Source organism: Cavia porcellus, unplaced genomic scaffold (genome assembly GCF_034190915.1).
Source record: "Cavia porcellus strain 051 isolate PalLab524CR breed Dunkin Hartley unplaced genomic scaffold, mCavPor4.1 scaffold_10, whole genome shotgun sequence".
In the NCBI taxonomy this organism is placed as follows: Eukaryota; Metazoa; Chordata; class Mammalia; order Rodentia; family Caviidae; genus Cavia; species Cavia porcellus.
The window spans coordinates 6,031,347-6,045,988 of record NW_026947493.1 but is presented as its reverse complement, the minus strand read 5'-3'; the positions used below and the strand labels follow the sequence as shown (position 1 = coordinate 6,045,988).

Sequence of the window (14,642 nt, the reverse complement as noted above, 5' to 3'; positions counted from 1 at the left end):
TATGTGGGTTATGAGTTTAATTGTGACCCCCATAGTATATTGAAGTCCTAACTCCCAGTATGTTAGGATGTGAACTGACAGAGTGTTTGCAGGTGTGGTCAAGCTTTTGTTGTTGAGATGGGCCCTAGTCCAGTACAACTGGTGCCCTCTGAAATGGGAAGTGTGGACACAGAGTCACCCTGAGCAGAGAGGTTGTGAGCAGAGACACAGAGGAAGCCCCGTGAAGATGGGATGGAATGGTGTATCTCTGAGCCAACGGAGGCCAGACATAGCCAGCAAATCATAGGAAACCAGAGAAAGGCTGACTGACTTGGCAAGCGTCAGTGTTTGCAGCATCCAGCCTTCAGCGCTGTGGCTGTGTCGTGATGAACATTGTTTGAAGTTGCCCAGCTTACTGCACTGTGTCGGGGCATTCCACTTGACGTATGCCACAGGGCTTTCTGTTTCATTTCTGCCCTTTCTTACCAGTCTCGAAATTCTGTGGGGAAAGGGACATGAGTGCAGTTTGTGCCTCCAGTACTACAAACAATGCTTGATATTCAATAAATACTTGCCAAAACCAGGTAGGATAAGTTTCCATTCTTTATTACAGTTTGCCTCCTTGTGAATCCAAATGGAGTCATTCGTGAAATAAGAAAAACTTTTCAATAATATGAGTATAGTAGGAATTTTTACTTTATGATCTATGTGGTTCTTTTTCCCCAGTAGGGGGAGTCTCAAAGGTTCCTGTGCGTGTCTGGGAAGCAGGGACCCAACTGGGTACCAAGGACGCGCGCGCGCGCGCGCGCGCGCGCGCACAGACACACAGACACACAGACACACACACACACACACACACACACACACACACACACACACACACTCTCACATACACAGCCTTGCCTGTTACCTCTTGCCTGTTGTTTCTGCAACTCAGAGGCAGGCAAACTCTGGCTGATTGCTCAATTTCCTTCCCCTTGGGTGTTCCTGACCCCTGCTGTCATAATGTGGCCCCTCTGTCACTTCTGGAGCCACTCAGCCTCCCAGTTGTGAAAGCGCTTAACAAGTCTCATCACTCTGGAAAGTAAAAATAGCCGTCAGAGGTCACACAAACTTTGGCATGTATCACTGGACATGGCCAGTTAGGGTTTGAAGTTTAAAGTCCACTGTGTGTGGACCTGCCTCCAGCGTCATGCCAAATTTTCAGCTTCAGTGTTTCAGGGCAAAGCCAGGGCCATGAATTACAGTCTCAGAAGGAGAGGGTACAGACCTGGCATCCACCTTCCAATGATCACAGGAGGGACCTGCAGTCTCCTGCAAACTACTGAGCTCAGACTGTGGATTTAAAAATGGTAAAAAATAAAACCCAAAACCTTGTATCCATAGTTAATCCTTACCGTCCCCCCCACCCCCCACAACCTCATCTGGCAAACCCATGTGAGGAGAAAAATTCTATCCCTTGCTGGAGGAGACAGATGAGCAATCTACTGTGACTCACCGAGGAAACATTAAGATTAATGATTTTAGTGGAGCCATTTTGATAAGGCATGAGCATGTTATTCTAAAACAGGATAAAATCAAAGATGTGTTTGTGCATAAGGATCCCTCTAATATGTGAGTTTTGGAAAGCCCCATATTTCATGAACCATTAGCTCGAGTTTCGATGTTTATACAATCATTTCAGGGATAAGACTGTGTAGAGATTGCCACCTACTGTTTGCCTGGAAGCACATGAGTAGGATTTTCTGCTATGATCCTCTTCCCTCGATGACTGACATCTATTTTCTGTGAAGATCAGCCTTGTCTCCATCCTTTCTTCCTTTACATTTTTGTGTTTATCAGCTTTCTCTGAGCCCTGTATCGACATGGTTATTACAAGGCACTCTTCTCCTGCATTGGGAGATCCCAAACTAGTGACCTAATTTTGCTTAAACCTTCTCTAATACATTTAAATATAAAACAGCTTCAGATTTGAGAAAAACAATGCAGTATATGTAGCTGAAATTCCATTGGAAAAATATGCATGCCTCCAATACAGTTCAAAGCAGCCAAAATTACTGGCTGCTGCTAGTATTTTTTTTCTTTGACATTGGGAATCAAACTCACGACCTTGTGGTTTCCAGGTAGATGCTGTTCTCCTGTGCTATATCCCCAGAGGCTGCTAGCTTTTCGTGGTAGGTTTTGTTGAGTTTTAATTTTTTTAATTTTTAAAATTTTTTATTTTTAAGAGAATAAAACCAAGCAGAGTAAAACAGAATAAAGCCAATCAAAATAAAATAGTGAACGTGACACAGGACTTCAAAACAAGATGATAGGAAATCAACAATGGCTAGCATAATGCCTTGTGTTATCTTCAAAATAGCTGGCCATACAATCAGACCTAATGAAATCAAGTAAGACAAAACAGAATAAAATCAATCAAAACAAAACAAAGAAAATGATGCAAGACTTTAAAAAATAATAGGGAATTAATAATGGCTTCTTTTTTTAGATGTTTTCTTCCCTTTCATTTTCACAACATATATTGTACGTTTTATCTCAACTAGCTCCTTCAGTTTTTTATACTAGGGAGACGACATGATGCTCACCTATGTGAGTCTGAACCGTTTCACCCAAGAGCATGGTCACAAGTTGTATTCACTTACCTACAAGAGCTTTGGGATTATTCTTCTTTATATTGAGCAACTTTCTATTGTATAAAAGTGCTGTATTGTTCATTTTATGGTTAATGGACAAATTATCCATGCTTTTTTCTAGTTCACTGTCACATGGGACATTGTTTTCTCTCCTTTGACTTTTGATCTATGAATTTCCTTTTGAGTTAATGTGTTTCTTGTATACTGCATATTGATGGATCTTGTTTCTTGATTCACTAGGCCTGTGTTTCTTTTTATTGGTGAATCGAGACCATCTACTTAATGGTTAAGACCAGCACGTACTGGTTCATCCCTGCCATGCTTTTTTCCTGCCATTGGCTCCCTACTTTTCCCCTCCATTCTACTGTCTGCCCTGCTCAGTGACCATGGTCATCTTTATCCCTCTCTAGAATGTCCTTCAGTGCTCTTTGTAGGGTTGGTTTCAGTTGTTTTTTTTTTTTATTAGGAAAGTATCTTATTTCTCCATTAATTTTGAAAGATTTTTTTTAGGGTACATCAGTCTGGGTTGGAAGTTGTGTTTTGCCAGACTTGAAATACTTCACTCCAAGCTCCTCTTGACTTGATGGTTTATATTGAGAAGTTTGTAGTGATTCTGATGAGTTTTCCTTTATAGGTGAGCTGTTTCTTTCTCTAACAGCTCTTAATCTGTTCTTGAGCTGAATTTCTGTTATCTTGATTATTATGTGTCTGGGTGTAGATTTATTTTGCTTATGGTTAGTTGGAGTTCTATGTTCCTCATTTACCTGTATGTCAGGTCCTTTCCCTGGGCTTGGGAAATTTTCTGCTATTGTTTCTGTAAAAAGTCTCTTTATGTCATTTGTGTTGATCTGTGGTTTTTCACTGAAACCTCATCCTTGAATTATTTTTCTCTGTGTTGTCTTGTAGCTGTTGGATTGTTATTTCCTGGTTCCTTGTTATTTTTAAAGAGATCTTTCTTTTCACAATCACTAGCTGCCATCCTATCCTCAAGGTCTGAAAGTCTATCTTCAATTGTCTTCAGTTTTGCCAGCTTTTGATGAAGTTTTTAATTTCCTAGCTTTCTCTTGAGTCTGTTTCATGCATTCCAATTCTCTATATTTTCATTCAAGGTTTCCCTCATTCTCCTATGCTCCTCTCTTTTTAAAATTTGTCTTCTTTAGATGTGTTCTGGAACCCTTTTACTATATTTGTCATTTCTTCTTTTATTTGAGATATTATTTCTGATCTGACTTATTTTACAGTCTCATGAAGTAGTTTCTTTACTTCAGTTGCCATCATCCCAGAAATTTCAGGTGTGCGATGTCCACTCTCTCCCATGTCCATAGCTCCTGGACTTGTTCCATTTGGGCTAGAGGCCAGAGATTGCCTTTTGCTCCTTCATCTTGACATTTTCCTGGGTTCTTCCAGATGAGTGAGTTGTGGGGTCCCAGGCACTTCCCACATTGGCTACCCATCCACCTGGTAGAGGGATGGGTCAGGTACCTGGGTTTCTCCTAACCAGGTTTCCCAGCATGTGGTAGGGTACAGAGTGGGCTTTCCCAGACTTTCTCCAAGGTGTGGCTGGCTTGTTCTCCTGGCCCACACTGGTTACCTGCAGAACAGTCCCAATGGTGGCCTGTTTGTGTATGGAGGCTGGGCTGGCTGCCCTTGCTCAATGCTGATTACTTGTGGGAGAGTTTTGATGGCAGACTGTGTGCTTTTGTTTTTGAGACAGGGTCTACACTGGCCTTAAATTCACTGTGTAGCCCAGGCTGGCCTCAAGGAATCCTCCTGCATCAGCATCTCCACTGTTGGAATTCTGAGCATGTACCATCATGCTGGCTGCCACTAGTTTTATTTTGAATTTGAGATTCATTTCAAGACACTTACAAAACATTTACTTTATTTATGCTGTCAGTATGTTGGGACTGTCAGAACAAAATACTATCAACTAGGTGGCTTCTAATCAGCAAGCATTTATGCCTGACAGTTTTGGAGGCTGTGAGGACCAAGGTGGAAACCTGGCAGATTTGGTGTCTGGTAAGCTCTGCTGTTTCATGGTGTGATTCTCACTTTCACCTCACTGGAGGAATGAATGAAGGACCTTTCTGGGGGCTCTTTTATAATTAAAAGAATCTCCATGATCATACTTCACTGAGTTAATCTGTGATTTTCAGACAAATGACTATTACTAGGCCTAGTAATAAGTAAAATCCTTAAACTGCTTTATACTCATAAAGTACTTTGTGTATTTTAATAAATTTGCTGTTAGTGGCAAACCTGTACAATACTTAGTGCAGTCGTTGTTTTCATACTATAGATCAGGACAGTCAGAAAGAAGTCGAGGTGGTTGTAGTCTCCACAGTAGTCCTTCACATAGTCGCCGGTTCAATTCTCCAACATTTATTCACTGTTTTAGGAGTCAGTTTAACCCATTTACATTATAGGGACTCAGAATTTTTCATCTTTTGCTTGCTTATTGAATAACTTCAAAGTGCTTTCAAATAACCCATTCACCTCTAAATCTTTAAGTGGCTAGTAACTGAAATTGCCTGAAAATGTGTTATTGTATGAAACTTCTCTGAATGTGCTTACCCCAAAGCACCTGAATGAATTTGGACATGAATTGTTTCCAGTGTCCCCATAAAGAACTCAATCTAGAAAAAGAAAAAAGAAAAAAAATTTGTTTGTGCAACACCTTGGCTTCAGTGCTATCATACCGTCAGCAGGATCCTGAAATCATAAATCCACTGTTTAAGGCAGAGATCCTGAGCTCCCTGTTGGAACTTGCCTTCCTTGACAATTGCCTGTTTCCCCTGTAGTAGAAAAGTTGTTATACCATTGCTGAACTCTCTCAGTGTTTCTGTCTAACATTCCTGTTGTTGAACCACAGACACAAAGGACTTGTGATCAGGCTACAACCTCCTGGATGATTTTTTTTTTTTGCCTAAACTGATTTGAGACCTTAATTGCACTACAGCAACACTTTGATGAGTGCTTGATGGAAGAACTGATGGAGTTGGAGCACAGTGACACACACCTAAAATCCCAACACTCTTGAGATAGTAGGGCATGGCAAAAACTAGAAGCTATGACCTGTTAACTAAAGCATCCTGGACCCATGTGCAGAACAGTTTCCATAACCCTGCATGCAGGATTTTCTCAAGAACTGGAGCTGGGGCCATTTGCAGGCCACAGGGAGGAGAGCAAGAAGCCAGCCTCTTCCTGTGAGTCAGTGCCATGTGTGGGCTGCAGGAGGAGAACCAGACACCAGCCCCTTCTGGTGTGTGAGCTGGGAAACAAAAAGAGCCAAAGTCCCTCCCCACCTTCATAAGTGACAGAGTGATCTGGAGCAACATAGACTGAGATGGTAGCTTTTGAAGTAACATACAACTTAATGCTTGTAGTGTTTCATTGACTTTTTTTTTAATAGGTCTAAAGCCAGCAGTCTGATCACCTATTCAGAGGACAACAATACTCAACATAACATCTATGAAGGGATCTCTTTCTGAAAGTGGTAGCTATCATTAATTCTCTATTATCTTGTTTTGAGGACCTGTATTGTTTTCATTGGTTCTATTCTGTTTCTGTTTTATTTGATTCTACTGTGTCTGATGGTATGGATAGCTGTTTTGAAGACAACAAGAGGCATTATGGTAACCACTGTTGATTTCCTATTATCTTGTTTTGCACTTCTGTATCACTTACACTGTTTTGTTTTAATTGGTTTTATTACATTTTATTTTGCTTGGTTTTATTCTCTTAAAAAAAAAAAGAAAAAGAACTGGAGCAGGTTTTCAGTACGATGCCTAGACTTGATGTCAGGTTGAAGCATGGGAGCCCAGCACTGCCTCTTGGGAGCCAGATGTGGAAATTCTCATGGGTTTCACAAGATTTGGATGGCATAAAACTAAGGCATCCATGAGGAGCTGCTATGACTTTCTGCGATGGCCCACGTGTATTCCCTAGAAGCTGTGTACATTTTTATCTTTACTATCTCCTTCATTTTTGTACTAAGTCCAAGTTTACTCTGTAAAACCAGTTTCTTTCCTACTCTTCATTTTTGTTTGCTTGAATAAACTTTGTCACTGTTTTTTGCTCATTTCATTCAGTTCTTTGATCGAGGTGAGAAGAAACTGCCCAACTCCAAAAGGGGAAGCGAGCAACACAGACCTGTGAGTCACTTTTTAGAACCAAGCTACCAGATAACACTCAGGGAGGCTGAGGCAGGAGGATTACAATTTTGAGCCCAGCCTAGGTAATTTAGCAACTCAGTGAGAAGCTGTCTCAAAAAATGAAAAGGACTGGGAATGTAGTTCAGTAGAAAGACTCTGCGTTCATTCTCTAGTACTATAAAACAATAAATCAAAGTGCTTCAGGCAGCTGAGCTAATTAGAAATTTTATAGACAGTGAGACAGGGCTAAGCCCTCAAAGAAACTGGCATAGAGGACCAGATGTCTTGTGACCTTGGAGGAGACACACACCTCCTGCTGTGGGCCAGACCTCAAGACAGAAGGTAAAACAAATGCAACCACACCCTTAAGTATAATCTTTAGGGATCAAATCTGGATCACCTTGAGAAGCCAGGAATCACCATCCCAACCTCCTAGAGGAAGAGTCATTGATCTGTAAAGAATGCTCACTTGCTATGTGACTTGCTTCCCCATTTATCTTTGATTTGGTCAATTTTACTTGAACAATTAAACCATAGCTCTGTCCTGTTTCATGCCTGCCTGCTTTGCGAGTTCCCAGTTTTCCCCACTTTTGACTTACATCTCATGGTTTTACTCTAAAAAAGTCCCTAGAAAAGACAGAATCTTTAGTAACCCACTTGGGACCCTTTCTGTCTCTCTCAGGCAGAAGCTTTCTTTCTCTCAATAAATATTTCTGCTCCATTGTTCCTAAAATTCATTCTTCGATTTTAGAGATATTGTACCCCCCAAATGAGACCCTGAGATGTTGTCTAAAAACAAGGCAAGATGTTTTTTAAAAGAAAAAGAAGTGGTTTATTTAAGCTGGTACCAGCGACACAGTGCAGTTGGAGTTTGCAAAGCTGTGTAACGAGGTTAGATTTTTGGGAGGCTTATAGAGGAAAAAACTGCAAAACAGGAGTGGGAGGGGATAAGGGTGAGGAAGGCTTTTGTTCCTTTATTTGGCCTAAGAACAGAGTTCCTTGCTTAATCAGTTGCCTTTATGGGAAGTTTTGCAGCTGGTGGTCAGCGAGTTCCTCCTTTACAGGAACTTGACAACTTGTGGTCCAGGAACAACTGTCCATCACAATGGGGGACAAAAGTTGAGACAGAGTATAGGCAACTTGCAGCCAACTGATTCCAGGAACAATTGTCCTTCACAAAGGAGGACAAAGGTTGACAGAGAATACAGGGTTACCAGGGTAATGACGCATACAGAGCAGAATGGCGGCGTTTTTGTTAGAGCACAAGAGAGAACACAAACTCATACCAGACATGTAGTAGGTGGGGAATTTTGTGTCCCTGAATCAAAATCACAACCAAGCCAAACAAACAAACAAAAATTTGGTGGGAGGTATATTTGTACTTTGGTCTGAAAACTTTGGGGGAGGTATGTACCCAGTACCTTAGTGGCTTGCTATGCTACTAAGCTACATCCACAACCCTTATTAAATTTTTATTTTGAAACAAGGTCTTTCTAAATTACCCTGCCTGCTCTTGGACTTGGGTTTCTCCTGCCTCAGCTTCCCGAGTAGCTAGGATTGCTGGCTTGTACACCCATATTCAGCTGTACCACACTTCTTTTGTGCATGGCAATGAGTATTTCTGAATTTGACACCCAATCTTCAGTGCTTGCTGGAAGATTCCCATTTCATAGTCCACAGCCTCCTCCTCCATAAATGATTCTAGAGTACAATTCTGATTAAATCTGCCATCCCCCTTAATTCGGTAACAACAAAACAAGTCCTTCATCACATTAAGGAAGATCTTAGATGATCTATTTCTCTTCCTCTGGGCATCATTAAATAAAGTATTTACTCTGTTTATCCTGTGCACAGCCAGCATGATGCATTGGTTTCTCTGTCTCTTTTCCTTACTTTTATCTCTTTAAACACAAATCCTGATTGTCTTGAGGCTGTGTTCCAATGCTGACTCCTCCAAAGAGCCTTGCATTAACCTCTAACCAAAAAGTCTTTATTTTATTTTGTAAACAAACCTGTATTTCTAGTGCAGTTAGTGCTCTTGCTTGGGCTACACAATAGATAAAAATGCCTTAGTGCACCTAGTGAGTGGCAGATTCCCCTAAGCCAGAAGCATATTGGTTTTATCTTTGTCTCTCCTGTAGTACTTGATAATGCTTTGTGGAGATTATGTGTTGTAATGTTTTTGTTGGGCCATTAACTAAAAATATCAAAATAAAACCAAGGAAGTTATATAAACCATGCATTCATAGACATGCATTGTGAATACTTAATGACATGTCTGCTTTGACCTCATTGTCTTTCTATTGTGGCTTTTATTTCCAAGGTCATTCCTCTCTGAGTTACTTTCTTTAAGTCAGATGATACTGTTCAGCTCTTGGCCAGTACTCAAGTACAAATTCATTTATGCTATTCTCTATTAGAAGTAAGTGGTTCAGTTTGATCTTTGGTACATGAAACTAGAAGTTTGTGCTGTAATTGCTGGAACATGGTCAAGAGTCAGAGACAGGTTTAGTCTTACATATTATTTCCTCTTTCACATAGTTAACTTTTTCTCTAGTATTAGGAATTTATTCCTATAAATTGCTTCTGACTAGTAGATTCTGCTACATGAGTCACAGATGACTCAGCAGGTGTTTCAGAGTTTTAATGAGTTTTTCTGTTCCGAAGTGGGCCTCTGGAACATGGTTAGTCATTCACCTTGCATGTTTTGATAGTGACTCATTAAAAAGTTAGTGACTCATAAGAAAAGAGTAGATATTCACTTGGTAAGTTTCCAGATTTTTAAGACTTTAGCATCAACTGTCTCATGTTATTTCATGAAATATGAGTCACATCATCTGTGAAAAGTGGTACCTTATATTTGGGACCTCTTTATGCTTTAAAGATGGAAAAATCCACCTTGGAAAAACAGATGAATAAATGAATGAATGAAATGATGAATGAGCTGACTGAATGATGATGGAGTTGGGAAAAACTCTTAAACCAGCTTTCCCATTGCTGAGACCAATACATAACACTCACAGGATAAAGTGGGAGAAGGGTGGAATGGTAAACAGCAGCCATCCAGTCTCTCCAAGATTCAGAATCCAGACACTGGAATATAACAACCTGGGGAGGAAAAGAGGGAGAGATCAATCTCTGAGGCTCAGGACAGATGTGAAGGGAGAAAAATGAAGTGATAGAGCTCAGTAAAGAAAATGGCAAATTGCACTTTCTCCCAGAATCCTGGCTCATGGCACAAGAGAAGGGGCTCAAGTCTACAGAGACACAGTGAGGATGGGTGACTCTAAAGAACTCCACAGAGAAAAGCACCAGTGGAATGCAGCAGTGAATGCTGTGAACTACACAGTTGATTAGTGATTTCAGTTCAAGTATCCTCTGGAAAGGGTGCTTGGCCAGATGCCATTTTAAAGAGGGGTTGAGTGAACTGTGGACTCAGAGCAGCTGTGGGCTGGTTTCCTCTCAGGGGTCATAGAACCTGGTTGAGGGACAATGGTGGGAGACATTTAGAGTGATGAAGCTGAGGTCAGGCCAGCAAGAGATACCCAGAGGCTCTAACCAGAGGCCAGGATCAGTCTGAACTACTGTGGAGTTGAAAGCACCAGAATTGGCTCCCCACCCTATTTACTGCAGGCTGGCTGGGATCATCCAGTGTGAATCTGGGCTCTATCTGCCTCCTTTGTTTACTGAGGACAGCAGCAACATGGCCTGAACTCGATACTACCACAAAACTGTAGACCCCAGAAGATAACCACAGACTTGAGATCATAGAGAAGCCTCATTTATACCCTTTTCTCTTTTCTTTTTCTTCAATGTTTTTGCTTTTCTTTTATGTGTGAGCATCGTTTTCAGGTTTTTTTGTTTTGTTTTCTTCTTTCATTTCTTTCTGTCTTCCTCACCAGTTTCCCAAAGCTTGGGTAATGGTCTTTTGTCCTTCAACCTTGCTTCTCATTTCTTTTTCTTCTTTTATTTCTCTACTTTTTCTTCTTATCCCTTTTAAATTTTCTCCCCTGAGGGTAAAATCATTTTATTGAGAATGATTTGTATTTCTTTTATAAGTCTTGTCCTTATAGTTAGAGGTGCTAAATTAATAGTTACTACAGGTTAGATGGTGTACAGATAGCAGCAGCTACCGAGACTCTCTGAGAGACCCCGCTTAGAATCCAGGAATGGTGCGGAGTGATGAATCCTAAGCAAGAGGAGATATACCCTGCTGGCCCAAGAACGAACTGGGCTGAGAGAAACCAACTGGGAATGCAATCCTGATGCTATAACAGGAACAGATAAAGCCTCAGTGTGGAAGCTGGAGCCCGTGCCATTGGAAGACGCGATTTGGGTTTCCTGCTGCCACTGCTGTGTCTGAATTGGCTTGGCAGGGAGAGAGACGCGTGAAAGCTCTGAGAATGGGAATCGGTGAATGGAGTTGAGAGTGGGATGGGTGGGGAGCTGTGCATCGACCTGCGGTGAGTGAGGGAAACTGGGACTCTTCCATGGTCTAGGAGGCTCCAACAGAGGACATTCTGGGACCAGGCAGACTTGCTGCAACAGGGCGCTGTAGTGACCTCAGTCACATATCCCCCTCTCAAGTGGGATTGGTGAGCAGTGCCTAGCCTATGTGATGCTGCTGGCTGAGACCCAGTAGGCTAGCACAACCCAGGTCCCAGTGCCTGGAGGTGCACCCTAGCGGTGAAGCCTTCGGTAGGTTGACCTGGAGGGGCAGGCACCGCATAGACTGCTGGTCCATAACTCCCTGGTGTGCTGCGGTGGGCGGGAACACCTAGCCGGCACAATTCAAACAGACTGTGGCCAACAGGGAAGGAAGCTGGGCCTCCTATATACGCTTGTATTTAAGGAACAAAGAATATGGGAAGAGGGAGCAACAAGAAAGGCTCCTCGGCCCCCAATCCTGAGAAACAGGCAATAGAAGACACAGCACCAATAGACATAAAGCGCTATATCCAGAGCCTCATAGACGAGTTCAGGAATGAAGTTATTAATGACCTGAAGCAAGACATAAGCAGAATAGTTAGAGAAATGCTAAGCACTACCCAAGAAAAAACAGGTGGTGGAATGGAAGAACAGAAAAAGAGGGGGGAATTGTTTGATGGAGAAAATAGAGAAAACATAGTGTACGTGAAGCAGGTTCAAAGAGATTACCAGGAAACTAAAAACTCTATCGAAAGCTGGCATAACAGCTTGAAAGAAACTAAGGATAGATTATCTGAACTGGAGGGCAGATTTGTAATATGGGAGCATGAAATGAAAAAATTCTTAAAAATAACAAAGAAACAAACAGCAATAATACAAAGACAAGAAGATGATAAGAGGATCTATAACTTAAGAATAAATAACATAAAAGAAGAGGTAGGGACACAAACAAATGGACTATAAAAGCTACTCACAGAAATAATCCAGGAGAATTTTCCTAATTTAGCAAAAGGTAAAGATACTCAATTGTATGAAGCATACAGGACCCCAGCCACCTGCAACCCAAACAGAGCTACACCCAGGCATATAATAATCAAAATACCAGAAATCCAATATAAGAACAGAATATTAAAAGCTGTCAGAGACAAGAAACAGATCACTTACAAGGGAACACCCATCAGAATTACAGCAGACTTCTCAGCACAAACCATCAAATCACAAAGAGCATGGGGGGAAATAATTCAAGCTTTGAAAGACAATAACCTCCATCCAAGATTGATATATCCTGCACAACTATCCCTGGAAATTGATGGAAAAACAAGGTGCTTCCACGATAAAGAGGAACTAGGGGAATATGCAACCACCAATTCATCCCTACAGAGAATACTGCAGGATATTCTAAAAAAGAAAAACACGAAGAATCCAGACATAGTAGCAGAGAGGCCACAATGAATGGAGCAGAAAACAAAATGAAGAAGACAAACTGACAACTAATGACAGAAAAAGGAGCTCAACAGAAATGAGGCAGAGAAGATTGGATGATAGGAACAGCTATTTTGGAGAAAACGATGTCATAATAGGTAATGCTGATTTAATATCATCTTGTTTTGAAGTCCCATCAAGCTTTTGTTCTTCTGTCTCCATAGGTCTTAACATGTTGTATCTTATTGGATTTTATTATATGTGATAGTATAAACAAAAGCTTTTATAGACAAGGAGATTATACAGAAACCATAGTTCATAATCTGTTAGTTGATTCTAAATACCCTGTAATACTGTCATTCTCTTGAATGGTTTTCATTGTTTTGATATATTTGATGCTACAGTATACAAAGTTATACTCAAAGATTTCAAGGAAAGAGACAATATGGTAACTACTTTTATGTCGGGATTATCTTGTGGTGAAACACTATTTTGCTTAAATGGTTATGTTTTGATCTGTGCTGTTTTGTTGTTATGCCCTCTTTTATCTCAATCTCTACTTTATTATTTACTTCTTTATTTTTATCCTTTTAATTAAGGGAAAGATAAATAAAAATAGCAAGATATATTATAGTAACCCACTTTGATTTTCTATTAACTTGATTTGAAACCCTGTATTGCTCTCACCATCTTGTTTTGACTGATGTTCCTCTATTCTGTTTTGCTTGATAGTACCAGGTTTGAAAGTTTAGGCAACAGCTGTGAAGATGGTGGGATTCATTATGACGCCCGTTCTGGTTGACTGTTATCTACTTTTGAAGACTTGTAATGTCTCCAATGTTTTGGTTCTGTTGGTTTCGTTCTTTACTGTTTTGTTCAATTTTATTATAACATGATATAGACAATTCTATTGGAGATAGTGGGAGGCATTATGGTGACCATTGTTGATCACCTTGTATTATGTTTTTACATTATCTATTATGTCCACCCTTTTGATTTGACTGACTCTGTTCTGTTATGTCATATTTGGTTTTACTTTCTTCCAAAAAAGTAATAAGAACTGTGGGAGTAATAAAACCCCAAAAGTGTAATAGTCATTGTACAAAAGAGAGGAAAAGAAAGTGCTCTAAATGATATAACTGCATGTATATTTAAGTGTATAAGATAGACAATGATATTACTGAGTTTTGTTGGATCATTGAACAAAACTGTTTGCAGTCTCACTGTTTGAATGTTCACTTTATATGCATTAATTTTGTAACTTGAACAAATATTTCTAAGATGACAATATGTAATCCATTAACTAGTGATTTCCTACTGTTTTTTTTTCTTAAATTCTGTATAACTTGTACCCTTTTTCTGCTTTTTTTCTTTTTCTCCTTAAATAAAATTAAAAAAAATAGTTACTACAGGTTATCATTTTCTAGACTGTGCTTGATGATGTTGCTATTACTGACTGCACTACTTTGGCCAAGGTGACATAATTGTGATCAGTTGTTCTTCCTTGTAGGCCAATGCCAAGATTGTCCAGGAGTCATAACTAATACCATAGTCCAATACCAAAACTAAGTGCTAGGCCAAACAGCCAGGAACCCCTCATTCCTAATGAGTTGAAAAGGCAGGACATTGGCACAGACTCAAAAGCCAAAAGCTGAAAAGTAGTCATTTCCTAAGGAGGTCTCAATACTAGTGACAAGTACTGTAGAGAATTTATAAACATCAATGCTGTTCTCTTTTTTTATGTTGGCAGCGATCCTCAGGTGGGCATTCTCCAGTCAGCACCATACTGATTCAGCTCATCAAGTGTTACAAGTTGACCATCAGATGTCAATCCAGCACATCTACTTTGCTAGTTCTGCTGCTACAATTTCACAAAATCCAACTGGGTTGCTTTTTATTTCTTCCATCTCAGTACCTCCCAGATTTGTATTGGGTGAGCTTGAGGTCTGGGGTTGTATCTTGCCTCTGTGTCCAGTTTTTAAAATTTATTTTCTGCATTGATGCTTATCTGTTTATGACGGTG

At 40.4% G+C, this 14,642-nt stretch overlaps 1 long non-coding RNA gene across 3 annotated transcripts in view; it reads left to right on the top strand.

Annotated features, from left to right (window-relative positions):
• Window positions 1–6,635, top strand: part of LOC134477817 (uncharacterized) — an 83,899-nt gene extending 77,264 nt beyond the window's left edge. For all 3 annotated transcript variants that reach the window (XR_010050037.1, XR_010050036.1, XR_010050034.1), the window contains one exon: window positions 6,028–6,635. This is a non-coding gene — a long non-coding RNA (uncharacterized LOC134477817). The remainder of the gene's footprint in view (window positions 1–6,027) is intronic.
• The last annotated feature ends 8,007 nt before the right edge of the window (window positions 6,636–14,642 follow it).